The following is a 12376-nucleotide window of genomic DNA, read 5'->3' on the forward strand; positions in this document are numbered from 1 at the left end:
TTTTCTGGTGATCTCCAGGAAGGACCATTAGCACTAAAGATGAGCTGCTTTCCAAATTCTTCCTCCTTCCTTTTTTGCCACCAGCCCTCTGGGTAAAGAACAAAGGCACCCCCTTGGTAGCTAATCAACATAATTCTCTAACTGGAGTTTGGGTTCTCAGATGGAAAAGCAATATAATTCCAGGAAGCAAGAACAAATCCAAACCCAATAATCCTGCCTGAGTGGAGCATAAGTCTCACGAGTGAAAACACCTTTGCTTCTAATGTTTCATTAATCCCAGTTTTATAGGCAGCAGTTTATTTTATGTCTATTAGAGCTATTTCCAAGTGTTTTATAATGCAATGCATTTCTCTATCGATAAGATGGATGGTAATTCTTGTTTTATAAGTGGAGAAACAAGAACATGGGGAAATGATGGAGACCTCAGTATTAGAGTCACCAGAAGAGTTGTTTTCTATCTGTGCAATTAACACACGCACATACACACACCTGCACACACCTGCACATACTCTAATGTACATGCATACACAGAAATTGGTACTCACATGCATTTACGCATTCACAGATACACACATACATTCTCACATACAAACGCACACATACCTGCAAGCATAAAGTAAAAACAGTAATAAATATAACCCAAAAGGACAAAGACAATATCAGAGATAGTAAAAGAAAAATACTCTCTGCATTATTCTAGTTGGGAGAATAATTTTCTGATATATGAAAATTTTATATCATAATGCTGCTTCATTTTTTTCTTTTCAAACACATTTTGTAACTTCAACAGACCAAAAGAAATCATTTTATTGCTTGGCAGAAATACTAAGGGAGTTCATTTTAATGAAGACTCAAATGTATTTTTTAAGTTTATTTATTACTTTCATGAGAGAGAAAGAGAGAAAAAGGTACCCCTGACCAAGTATCACTATGCCATGATCTTCCCCCTCAGCCTCCCAACCAGCCAGGATCACAGGCACACAGCTAGAGTGTTCAAGTCAACCAGGATCTGAATGTGAACCTTCCATGTGGCTCCAGTATCATGCTGTCATGCCTATGGCCTGTGGCACAATAGCTGGATCTCAAACACACTTTGAATATTCACTGAAATCACTAAAAATGAAATAATTAGCTCCTGAGACAAGAGCTTGGCATACTATAAGCACCTAATAAAAGTCCTAAAATTTTTGAACAGATGTTGATAAAATATAGATTTCAGGTTAAATATGACAGTTAAATACACATCTTTATCAGCATTTCTTCTGGAAAGTGCACAGAAATAAGAGTAAAGTAAAAATAGTAATAAATAGAATCCAAAAGGATGAAGACAATATCAGAGATAGTAAAAGCAAAGACTAACAAAACCTAAAGAAGGAAATCAGAAGAAAGAGAGAAAATTGATTGAACAGAATGGAGAACTCCAGGAATCCACCAAAACATAAACAATTCATTCCACCGAATTGGGGAAAAGTTCAAGAACTGAAGGTTCAAGAGTCTTTGAAAAGCAAAGATCAGGGGCAGAAATGAAAACAGCGTGATTGACTAAAAGTCTGAATGAGTAGTTAGATCTTCCAACTCCTCCTCTTTGTCTGGAAAGATGGAATTTTACTCTCTGGAGAAGCCTTTCACATGGAAGATATATATATATATAAACAAACAGCTGTAGACATGAATCAGAAGTAACAGAGCAATGGAGGGAGCTGAGACAGTTTTCAAACACTACTTTTAGCAGATAGCTATTGCAGCCATGAAATAGAATATTACTGAAAAAAAAGTAAGGACTAGGCAGGAAAGAATTAACTCACTGAAATTTAAAATGTATTAAAATAAAAGTTCCAACAGAAGAGTTACAAAGTGGTCAAAGAAACATGAAGAGATTGAAACTAGGAAGCAAAAAAACAGAAAATTAGAAGTTTTCTTTAGAAGAGCCAATATATAATAGGAATTCCAAAATGTTCACATAGAAAACTATAGATCAAAGTAAATAATAATGAAAAAAACAGTATAGAAATCTCTAAACTAAAGGATGTGATCTCGTCATTTAAAACTAGTTGGGAGAATAATTTTCTGATATATGAAAATTTTATATCATAATGCTGCTTCATTTTTTTCTTTTCAAACACATTTTGTAACTTCAACAGACCAAAAGAAATCATTTTATTGCTTGGCAGAAATACTAAGGGAGTTCATTTTAATGAAGACTCAAATGTATTTTTTAAGTTTATTTATTACTTTCATGAGAGAGAAAGAGAGAAAAAGGTACCCCTGACCAAGTATCACTATGCCATGATCTTCCCCCTCAGCCTCCCAACCAGCCAGGATCACAGGCACACAGCTAGAGTGTTCAAGTCAACCAGGATCTGAATGTGAACCTTCCATGTGGCTCCAGTATCATGCTGTCATGCCTATGGCCTGTGGCACAATAGCTGGATCTCAAACACACTTTGAATATTCACTGAAATCACTAAAAATGAAATAATTAGCTCCTGAGACAAGAGCTTGGCATACTATAAGCACCTAATAAAAGTCCTAAAATTTTTGAACAGATGTTGATAAAATATAGATTTCAGGTTAAATATGACAGTTAAATACACATCTTTATCAGCATTTCTTCTGGAAAGTGCACAGAAATAAGAGTAAAGTAAAAATAGTAATAAATAGAATCCAAAAGGATGAAGACAATATCAGAGATAGTAAAAGCAAAGACTAACAAAACCTAAAGAAGGAAATCAGAAGAAAGAGAGAAAATTGATTGAACAGAATGGAGAACTCCAGGAATCCACCAAAACATAAACAATTCATTCCACCGAATTGGGGAAAAGTTCAAGAACTGAAGGTTCAAGAGTCTTTGAAAAGCAAAGATCAGGGGCAGAAATGAAAACAGCGTGATTGACTAAAAGTCTGAATGAGTAGTTAGATCTTCCAACTCCTCCTCTTTGTCTGGAAAGATGGAATTTTACTCTCTGGAGAAGCCTTTCACATGGAAGATATATATATATAAACAAACAGCTGTAGACATGAATCAGAAGTAACAGAGCAATGGAGGGAGCTGAGACAGTTTTCAAACACTACTTTTAGCAGATAGCTATTGCAGCCATGAAATAGAATATTACTGAAAAAAAAGTAAGGACTAGGCAGGAAAGAATTAACTCACTGAAATTTAAAATGTATTAAAATAAAAGTTCCAACAGAAGAGTTACAAAGTGGTCAAAGAAACATGAAGAGATTGAAACTAGGAAGCAAAAAAACAGAAAATTAGAAGTTTTCTTTAGAAGAGCCAATATATAATAGGAATTCCAAAATGTTCACATAGAAAACTATAGATCAAAGTAAATAATAATGAAAAAAACAGTATAGAAATCTCTAAACTAAAGGATGTGATCTCGTCATTTAAAAGGTCTACCAAGTGCCTTGTATAATCAGTAAGAAAGATCCATATTTGGGAACCAGCAGTTAGCGTAATGGCTATGTCGCTGGACTCCCATGTAGTCTACTGCAGTTTGCGTCCTGGACCCGGTGGCTTAAAACTCACGCCAGGCGCATATGCATGCGTGCCCAAGATCCCGAGAGGAAAATGGAGGAGAAGGGATTGTGGTGTGTCTATCCCCCCAGGGGGGTGATTTCTCGCTTTCTGTCTCTCTGTCTCTCTCTGTCTGTCTGGTGAGCACATGCACCCTATAGCAAAAACCTCTCCAAAAAATATAAATAAATAAATAAAGTGCTTGAGGCCAGCAGGTAGCATGGTGGTTAAGGACGCTGGATTCCCACATGGACAATTGTGGTTCATGTTCCGGACCTAGTGCTTGTTTTTTCACTTTCCCTCTCTCACTTTCTCCCTCTCTGGTCAAATTAAAATATAAATGAGTAAACAAATAAATAAAGTTAAATGAAATAATTCCTTTTAAAAAATCCAGAGAGAAGAAACAAGGCTAAACTAAACAGAGAAAAGAAAACTAAACAAACACACACAAGTAAAAATATGTAGGTTATACACACACACGCACAAACAAAAACTTTACTTTTATTTCTGTGCACTTTCCAGAAGAAATGCTGGTATCAGATTTCATAAAAGAAATTCTATATAACCAGAAGACAACAAAGAAATGCTTTCAAGTTTTAAGGTGAAAAAGAATGCTTACAACCTAGATTTCTATACCCAGCCAAGCTATTAGTCAAAGGAGAGTACATAATACAGACACAAGGGTTTAAAACATTATCTTCCTCAGGCCCAAGTCTGATGGGGTAGTTGGTAGCAAACTCAACTGCAGTATTAAAAACCACATGACTGATGGCAGGTTCAGAACTAAAATTGACCTGAAAACGACACACTGGGCAAACACTTGCACATGTACCCTCAATCCTGACAAGCAGGAAGGCTGAGGGAAGGGGACTGTAGTGATGATGCTTCTCTCTCTCTTTATCTTTCTCTCTCTGTCTGCCTATCACATGTATACATGCTATCTATCATAAATAAAAATAAATACATTTTAGCAAAATCACCTTCCTTATGAAGACTATAATGATAAGTATAACAAACCCTTACATAAAATTCACTGTTTTTCAGGCACTGGTTTATTATTATTTCTTTATTTTATTTGCTATTACTCTTTTTTGAGAGGTTTTCGCTATAGGGTGCATGTGCTCGCCAGACAGACAGAGAGAGACATAGAGACAGAAAGTGAGAAATCACCCCCCAGAGGGGATGGTCACACCGCAATCCCTTCTCCTCCATTCTCCGCTCGGGATCTTGGGCACGCACGCACACGCACCTGGCGTGAGTTTTAAGCCCCCGGGACGCGAACCACTGTCGACTACGTGGGAGTCCAGCGACATAGCCATTACGCTAACTGCTGATTCCCTATTATTATTGTTGTTGTTGTTGTTGTTTTAATTTGACCCAAGAGACACAAAGAGAGAGTGAGAGAGAAGGGAAAGTGAGAAAGCAAGTTGCCAGGTCTAGGACTTGAACTGTGGTCGGCCATGTGGGAGTCCAGCACCTTAACCACCACACAACATGCCAGCCCCTAGGCACTATTTTTTGAGGGTTTTGTTTTGTTCTGTTTATCTTTTTTTGACAGAGTATTTTGCCTGCCAGAGAGAGATTTAGAAGGAGTGAGGGGAAGAAATCACCCCCAATGGGGCATGGTTATGCCACAGTATATTCTCCATTTTGTCATCCTGTTGGGATTTTGAGCACATACATATACACAAGCTACCAACATGTTTTTCAAGATGCCATGATGGAAGTCAAACTGTGCAGTAAGCCACATGAAATCTGGCTCTCTTATTCACTGGGCCCTGGAGCTGGCTCCAGGCATAGTATTAAGCATCTTACATATAGTTATTCATTTAATCCTTACAGAATTCCTGTGAAGCAGTTACTACAATGAAGTTGAGGAAGAAAGAACTTGCAATTCTTGCCAAAGTTCACCTGAGCTAGTAAGTGAATAAAGATATGACAACCTGCTTCTAGTATCAGTGCCTTCATTGCCTTGCTATACTGCCCCTCAGAAACATAGAGGCAGGCAGTAGAGGTGGTCAAAACACACTACGTGGCTCAGCTGTGAGTAATAGTCACACGTCCACAATAATGGAAAACCTGAAAACCAATTCAACAAAAACTGTGTGACTATTATGGGATATGTGGGAAAGTGTGTGTGTGGAGGGGCAGAGGAGAGCATGTGCATCTGATGTGTTGGAGAAACTAGAGTCAAATTCTCATCATTCACAGCACAAAGTGAATGTAATCTCTCACACAGAGAAATCAAACTCATTCACTTATGCCTAGAACATAGATAAGACTCAGTAAATATCTGTGAATGAATAAATGAATATTCCAGGTCTGTGTCTTGCATCTTCATTTGTACATTCATGTGACACTGCAATAGAAAGACCAGAGAAATAGTTTCTATCTGGTTATCTCTGATGTGCTATGTATGTCATGGAACAATGTTTGTGACAAATTTAAGTAAAAAGTAGCAAGTTTACAGAAGGGCATGACACTATAATTCCTTTCTTGAAAGAATAGAATATGCGTATGTGTATGTGCATATTACAGATCTATAGGATCATACTTGTAGGATAAAAGGAAAAACTCTAAGGTGTGAACAGTGGGAAGTGGTATTAGGAGGGGGAGGATTTTTTTTAACTATTAACGCTGTTATATTTTCTACTGTAAAATTTTGCAGTGAGCATTCACATACATAATTTAAAATTAAAGATGTAGGAGCCAGCAGGTGCCATGGTTGTTAAGACGCTAGACTACCACATGGTCAACTGTAGTTCAAGTCCCTGATCTGGTGACTTGAAAATCACACTGGGCATATGTATGTGCATGCCCAAAATCCTGAGGGAAGAATGGAGAAGAAGGAATTATAGCATGGTCATCCCCCGCAGGTGATGATTTCTCACCTTCCTTCTCACTGTCTCTCTCTGTCCTTCTGCCACTATTTTTATCCTTATTAAACTGTTAAAAGTTTTAGAAAAAAAAACTTTAAAAAGTAAAATATATTTAAATTGTTAACATATTTTAATTTGTTAATTATTTTGATTTTTAATAGTTAAATTTTGTATGCTTTGTGGTCTTAGTAATTCAGTGTATTTTAACATTGCTTCAGAGTCAACTATAAAGTCTATCAATCTTTAACTGACAATAGATTAAGGACAATCTGTTGCCATCAGGAAAACCACTCTCTTGGGTACTATGAAATGTGGGGTAGGTTGAAGTTAAACTGTTGGGCCTGGGCACAAAAACTGGGGAACTGGGAAACGGCTTTACTGGCAGCCACCAACCCAATAAAATCTTGACCTGCCCACAATTCCCAGGCTTCCAAGCCAATAGCAGTCAGGTGGGAGCATGCCAGCAAGAAAGGCAATAAAACCTGAATAGATCTCTTTGTATGCCATCCCCTGGTGCCAGTGTCTGACGTGTAGGGCAACTGGAAGGTAGCAACAGCTTTTTCATTTCCATCAAGAACCTTTCCCGAAGATTCCTAGACACATGCTCCTATTGTATTGTCTAAAATCTTGGGTGGGCTCCTTCACAAAAGAAGCATTTTATAGAGAAGGGAAAGATTTGCCAAGGCTCTAAAACCTTTACTTCCTATATTTGTTTTTTAATATATTTATTCCAATTTTGAGGTAGGGTTTCACTCAATCCTTCCCTAGCCTTAAGAATATAATGAAAGAGGAAAATAAAGTAACTGGCCCCTTATCCACACTTCCAATTGGGGCAGGTAAGTTGTTTGGGGATTTTGTTTAGGTAGTGTCTTCGAGTAGGCATATGATGGGCTATGTACACAGAGAGCAGGGAAGTGAAGGCATCACTAATCCTTTAATGGGGAAAGCTTCAAGTAAACAGAGTTTTTTATCCTCCTTATGCCTAGAGCTGGAATAATAAATACAGATAGGAGGTGGACTCAGACTTCAAATAATTTGTTGAAACTACATTCACAAACTCAGCCTGTTTCTATTTGTGCAGTTGTTAACCATAAGGACAGTCGTAACCCTTGCTGGGCTTTGGACAAGTGCCCTGCCAATCACTCCTCACATCATCTCAGCCTTGGTGACTAAAATTAGTTGATGCTGCCCACGTGTCCAAACTGTGATTGATCGTCTCAACTTTCAGGGTAGACCCTTGAGTTTGACTGGCAGATTGAAATGGCAACTATCTGGTTGGAAGGGCAAAGGGTGCTATGTCCATATCTTATGCTATAAACATCACTGCAAAAGGAACGGCAGAGAAGCAGAGTAAAAATAAACTAGAAAAAATACAACAACTAAAAAGAGCATCGCTTAAGTTTAAGCATGTAATTTATTTAATAAAGTCGTCTCTCCAAAGTGTATGTACTAACAATTCTTCATGTATTACTCTGAGTAAAATAATTTAAAAATACATCAAAACTGCATTTTTTAAGCTTTTTTGTCAGTTCCTTTGGAAACAAGGTATCTGATCTGAAGGTAGGGTCTACCAACAGCTAAGTTTTGTAGAAGTGAAATATTAAGTAAATTATGTTTGAAATGAATAACAAAAAAACATACACATGCACATTTGTATTAATAGCCACGTGCTTTAAAACGGGGGGAAATAACTAAAAAAGAGAATATTGAATATTCTCATCACAATGACAAATGGTTGAGATGATGAGTATACCAATCACCCTTATTTAATCATTAACACTTTGTATTCTTGTACTGACGAATCACGTTATACCCCACAAGCACGTGCAATTATCATATGCCCACAAAAAAAAAAAAAAAAAAAAAAAAAAAAAAAAAAAAAAAGAGAAACTAGGTGGAAAAGAGTTTATGCATATATTTGTATTTATTTTTCAAAAAAAATCAAATACATTTTCTTTTCTCAGCAGAGTCCCTCTTCCTCATCTCCTTTTCTTTCCGTAACCCACTTCATTTGCACTTTTTTAAAGGTATAATTTGCACTTTTAATTCTAACTAATCACTGAAATTATTTTTATAAAGGTTCCACATGAAGTATATCTTGCTAAAGCCAACATCAGTTCTGTCTCATTTTAGTCTCTAGACAGTATCAGATGCCATTCATCTCTCCTCCCTACTGAAAACAGTTTGTCCCATAGACTTCCATGGCACTTCAGTTGGGTTTTCCTCTTGCCTCACTGATTCTCAACAGTATGTGTTGCTGGCTTTTTCTCCTTTCTCATAGTTCTCAAGCTGAGAATGCCCAGGAGATCTGCTCATCACCTTCTCTTTGTATTCCTTTCCCCAGGTACTCTCACCCAATCCATGTGTTTCAGTCAGTATGTCTAAATGGATGACTTCTCAAAATTATATGTTCAGGTTGATCGAACTTTTGGATCTGGATTCATCCATCCAAAAGCTACTTGACAATTCCAGTTTTCAAATTTTCACTGCATACTTAGTGTGGACCAAACAGAATTACTGATTCTCATCCTCCCTCTCATTCACTATCTCCAAGTCTTCATCTGGATAATGGCACTACTGTGCATATAGTTGCTCAGACAAAAACTTCAGGAGTAAATGCTTGATTCTCCTTTTCCTCTCACATCCAGTCTTCAACCTATCACACAGTCCTTTAACTCTACTTCTAACAAATAACCCAAGTCTAACCACTTCCTCCTGTGCTCACTGCTACCACATTGGTCCAAGTCATTCCCATCTCTCACAACATCCTGCTAACAATTGTGCTTTCTCCACTCTTGCCCCTTACTGTCCTTACCTTACATAGTTACTAATGAACTCCTAGAGCATAAACCAGAACTTGATATTCCCCTGCTTAAAGTCTCCAAAGTTTCTGTCTACAACCAGAATAAAATTCAAATTCCTTGGGATGTCTTAGAAGGCCTTTTGTGATCCAGACCCTGCCTACCTCTCCAGCTTCATCTCCACCCACACTGGTCTCCTTTCCACTCCTCAAACGCTCTAAGCTTCTTCTTGTCTCTGAGACTTGCACTTGCTATTCCTTCTGTTAGGAGTGCTCTTCTCCCAGATACGGGCTTCACAGACTCCAGTAGGGCAGGCTATTAGGAGGTTTAAATATGTTAATGCTTGAACCACAATTAGAATGGTGCTTGGCACATATGTGATAACTGTTTGTGCCTTCTTTTTTCTTTCAAGTCTTCAAATAGCATCCACCACTGTCTCGGTAAAAGCAGCCTCACCCCACCTACTGAATCTCTCTGCTTATTACTATAGTTTTTTAGTGTGTTTGACTTCATCTAAATTATTTATTTACTTTTCCATTCATGCCAGACTACACAAATGCATGAGAGAGAAAGAGAGAGAGAGAGAAGAGCACCTTTTGCAGGGTTGGTCATGGTATGATCCCCTTTCTCCAATCTTCCAGCCCACCAAGATCCCAGACATGTGCCCATGTCTTATGATGTTTTCAGAGCAAGCTTGCTGGGGACTCCAGCCATGTCCTGCATGTGGTTTCCAGCTCTGCGGTCTGATATGCTAATGACTGCATCACAAAAGCTGCACTGAAATGATTTATGTACACCAACTGTATCCTCCTACCATAAGGTAACCTCCCCAAAGGCGGGGACTCTGCCTCTCAGTCATTGCTGTACCACCATTGCCCAAAGTAGTACTTGACATGTAGGATTTCAACAAATGATAAATGAAAAAAGCAAACAAACAAAAACCTGAAATTGGTGAATCAGCTCACCTTATATTATTAACTGAAAGGTGAAATTTTGTCATTTTTCAACAAATTAAGTCTGTTTTCAAAATGGACCATTTAAAATTGGGAGCTTTCCTCTGTCTAGTCCCATTTCTGAACAGCTGCTGCACATGATTTTTTCCCAGTATCATAAAATTTGCCTCGGGATTGCCATTCTTCCATGGCACAACATCATAATTTACTTTTTATGTTTACTAATTGAGAAACTGCCCAAAACACAAACATATATCATAAAACAACTATGCCATTGCTTGAGACAATGTTGCAATTTCTATGTTGTAACTTCAATAACCTACAAACATGATGCCTTTCATAGAAAAGAAAAACTGGGAGAGTGTGGGTCTTAGGTCACAAAGCAATGTCTTTTTCACAACCAACAAGCTTCCTAAATTGAGATTCACCTGACATCGTGGCTCATATCAGGGTGATCTTACCGTCTGTCACAGGCAGACTCTTCTAAGTTAATGATCCACATGTTCTAGGCACCTCAAAGACAAGACAGTGACTGGTGATGAAACTCTTAGATGGGGACATGCTCCGAAAATCTGGCACATAGATTGTCTTGATGAAACTGTGCCATCTATGCAAAAGAAACTCTGTTTTATATCTTATGACATTTAAAAGACTCCTATTTACTGGTTAATTTTGTACAGAGTATGTATCAAACATCAACTTTAAAGATATCTTTTTCTTTTAAGCCATTATTGGAAAAAACCTTCCTTGTGAAAGTGTTGTATGTAAAAGTTTTATAAAAGCAATCTCTACCTACTCTCCAGATACAGTATGGTCTGAGTACGTGTGGTTCCATGTGTGAGGCATCTGTCAGTCTGGTTTACGGCGAGAGGAGGCCATGCTTTCTCTCCAATGTTGTTAGTTATGTCTCTTCCAATCGGCAGTGGGGCCAGCACTGTTCGGTTTGCTCTCTCTCTCTCTCTCTCTCTCACTCACTCCACTCTCTTGAACAAGTTTAAAAATGTACACATCCAGGGGATTACACAGCCTTTTCCTGGATTCCAGGCCTCTTATTTCACCTCAGAATCTAGGTTCCTGAGTACAGTCTCAAAAAGGACCTTAAAGTCCTTAAATAAACATGTTCCATCATTTGGGGTATGACTATTAATAAAAAACAAACTTGAGAGTTCATGAAAGTGTTGTATGTAAAAGTTTTATAAAAGCAATCTCTACCTACTCTCCAGATACAGTATGGTCTGAGTACGTGTGGTTCCATGTGTGAGGCATCTGTCAGTCTGGTTTACGGCGAGAGGAGGCCATGCTTTCTCTCCAATGTTGTTAGTTATGTCTCTTCCAATCGGCAGTGGGGCCAGCACTGTTCGGTTTGCTCTCTCTCTCTCTCTCTCTCTCTCACTCACTCCACTCTCTTGAACAAGTTTAAAAATGTACACATCCAGGGGATTACACAGCCTTTTCCTGGATTCCAGGCCTCTTATTTCACCTCAGAATCTAGGTTCCTGAGTACAGTCTCAAAAAGGACCTTAAAGTCCTTAAATAAACATGTTCCATCATTTGGGGTATGACTATTAATAAAAAACAAACTTGAGAGTTCACCATATAATTATTTCATAGACAGTCATAGATATGCCCTTCCTTGAACACATTTTGATTTTTAAAGAAAGCATTTTATATTTGTCCCCCCCTCATCGAATGCTTAGAGCACAAGAAATTCTAAAGCAGAAAAATCTCAAAAAATGCTTTCCAGCTAGAAGATAATATCAAATAACCACTTGAACCATCTTTGCGTGCTGGTTACCGTATGTCAAGCACAGGGCTAGAACCTTTGAATAGAGAGTCACCATTCAGCTTAGGCAAGAGTCATGCACATTGTACCTCCAGCCACACTCACAGTGAGAGGCGCTAAACTGACAGTATGAGCAACCACAAAGAGACCAATTCTGACTGATGGTTGGCATGGAGAAGTCCTGAAGAAGGCTATCGGATGGTTGCTTATACCCTGGACTAGGTGTTGCAAGGAAAACAATGCTTGAGTTGAGCAGGGTGAGAAGGACCAGAGGGACAGTCTCAGCAGAGGGACCAGCCTGTGTGATGCACGAAAGCAACTGACATATTCCGAGAACCTGCCTCAAGCCTGCAGCTGTGGAAACCGCAAGGGTAGAGACAGGGATATTGGGAGGGCCACATTACTTGGGGCCTGGAAGGCCTGGCCAGAGAGTCTAGAAT

Source organism: Tupaia chinensis, unplaced genomic scaffold, assembly GCF_000334495.1.
Source record: "Tupaia chinensis unplaced genomic scaffold, TupChi_1.0 Scaffold000097_1, whole genome shotgun sequence".
Classification (NCBI taxonomy): domain Eukaryota; kingdom Metazoa; phylum Chordata; class Mammalia; order Scandentia; family Tupaiidae; genus Tupaia; species Tupaia belangeri.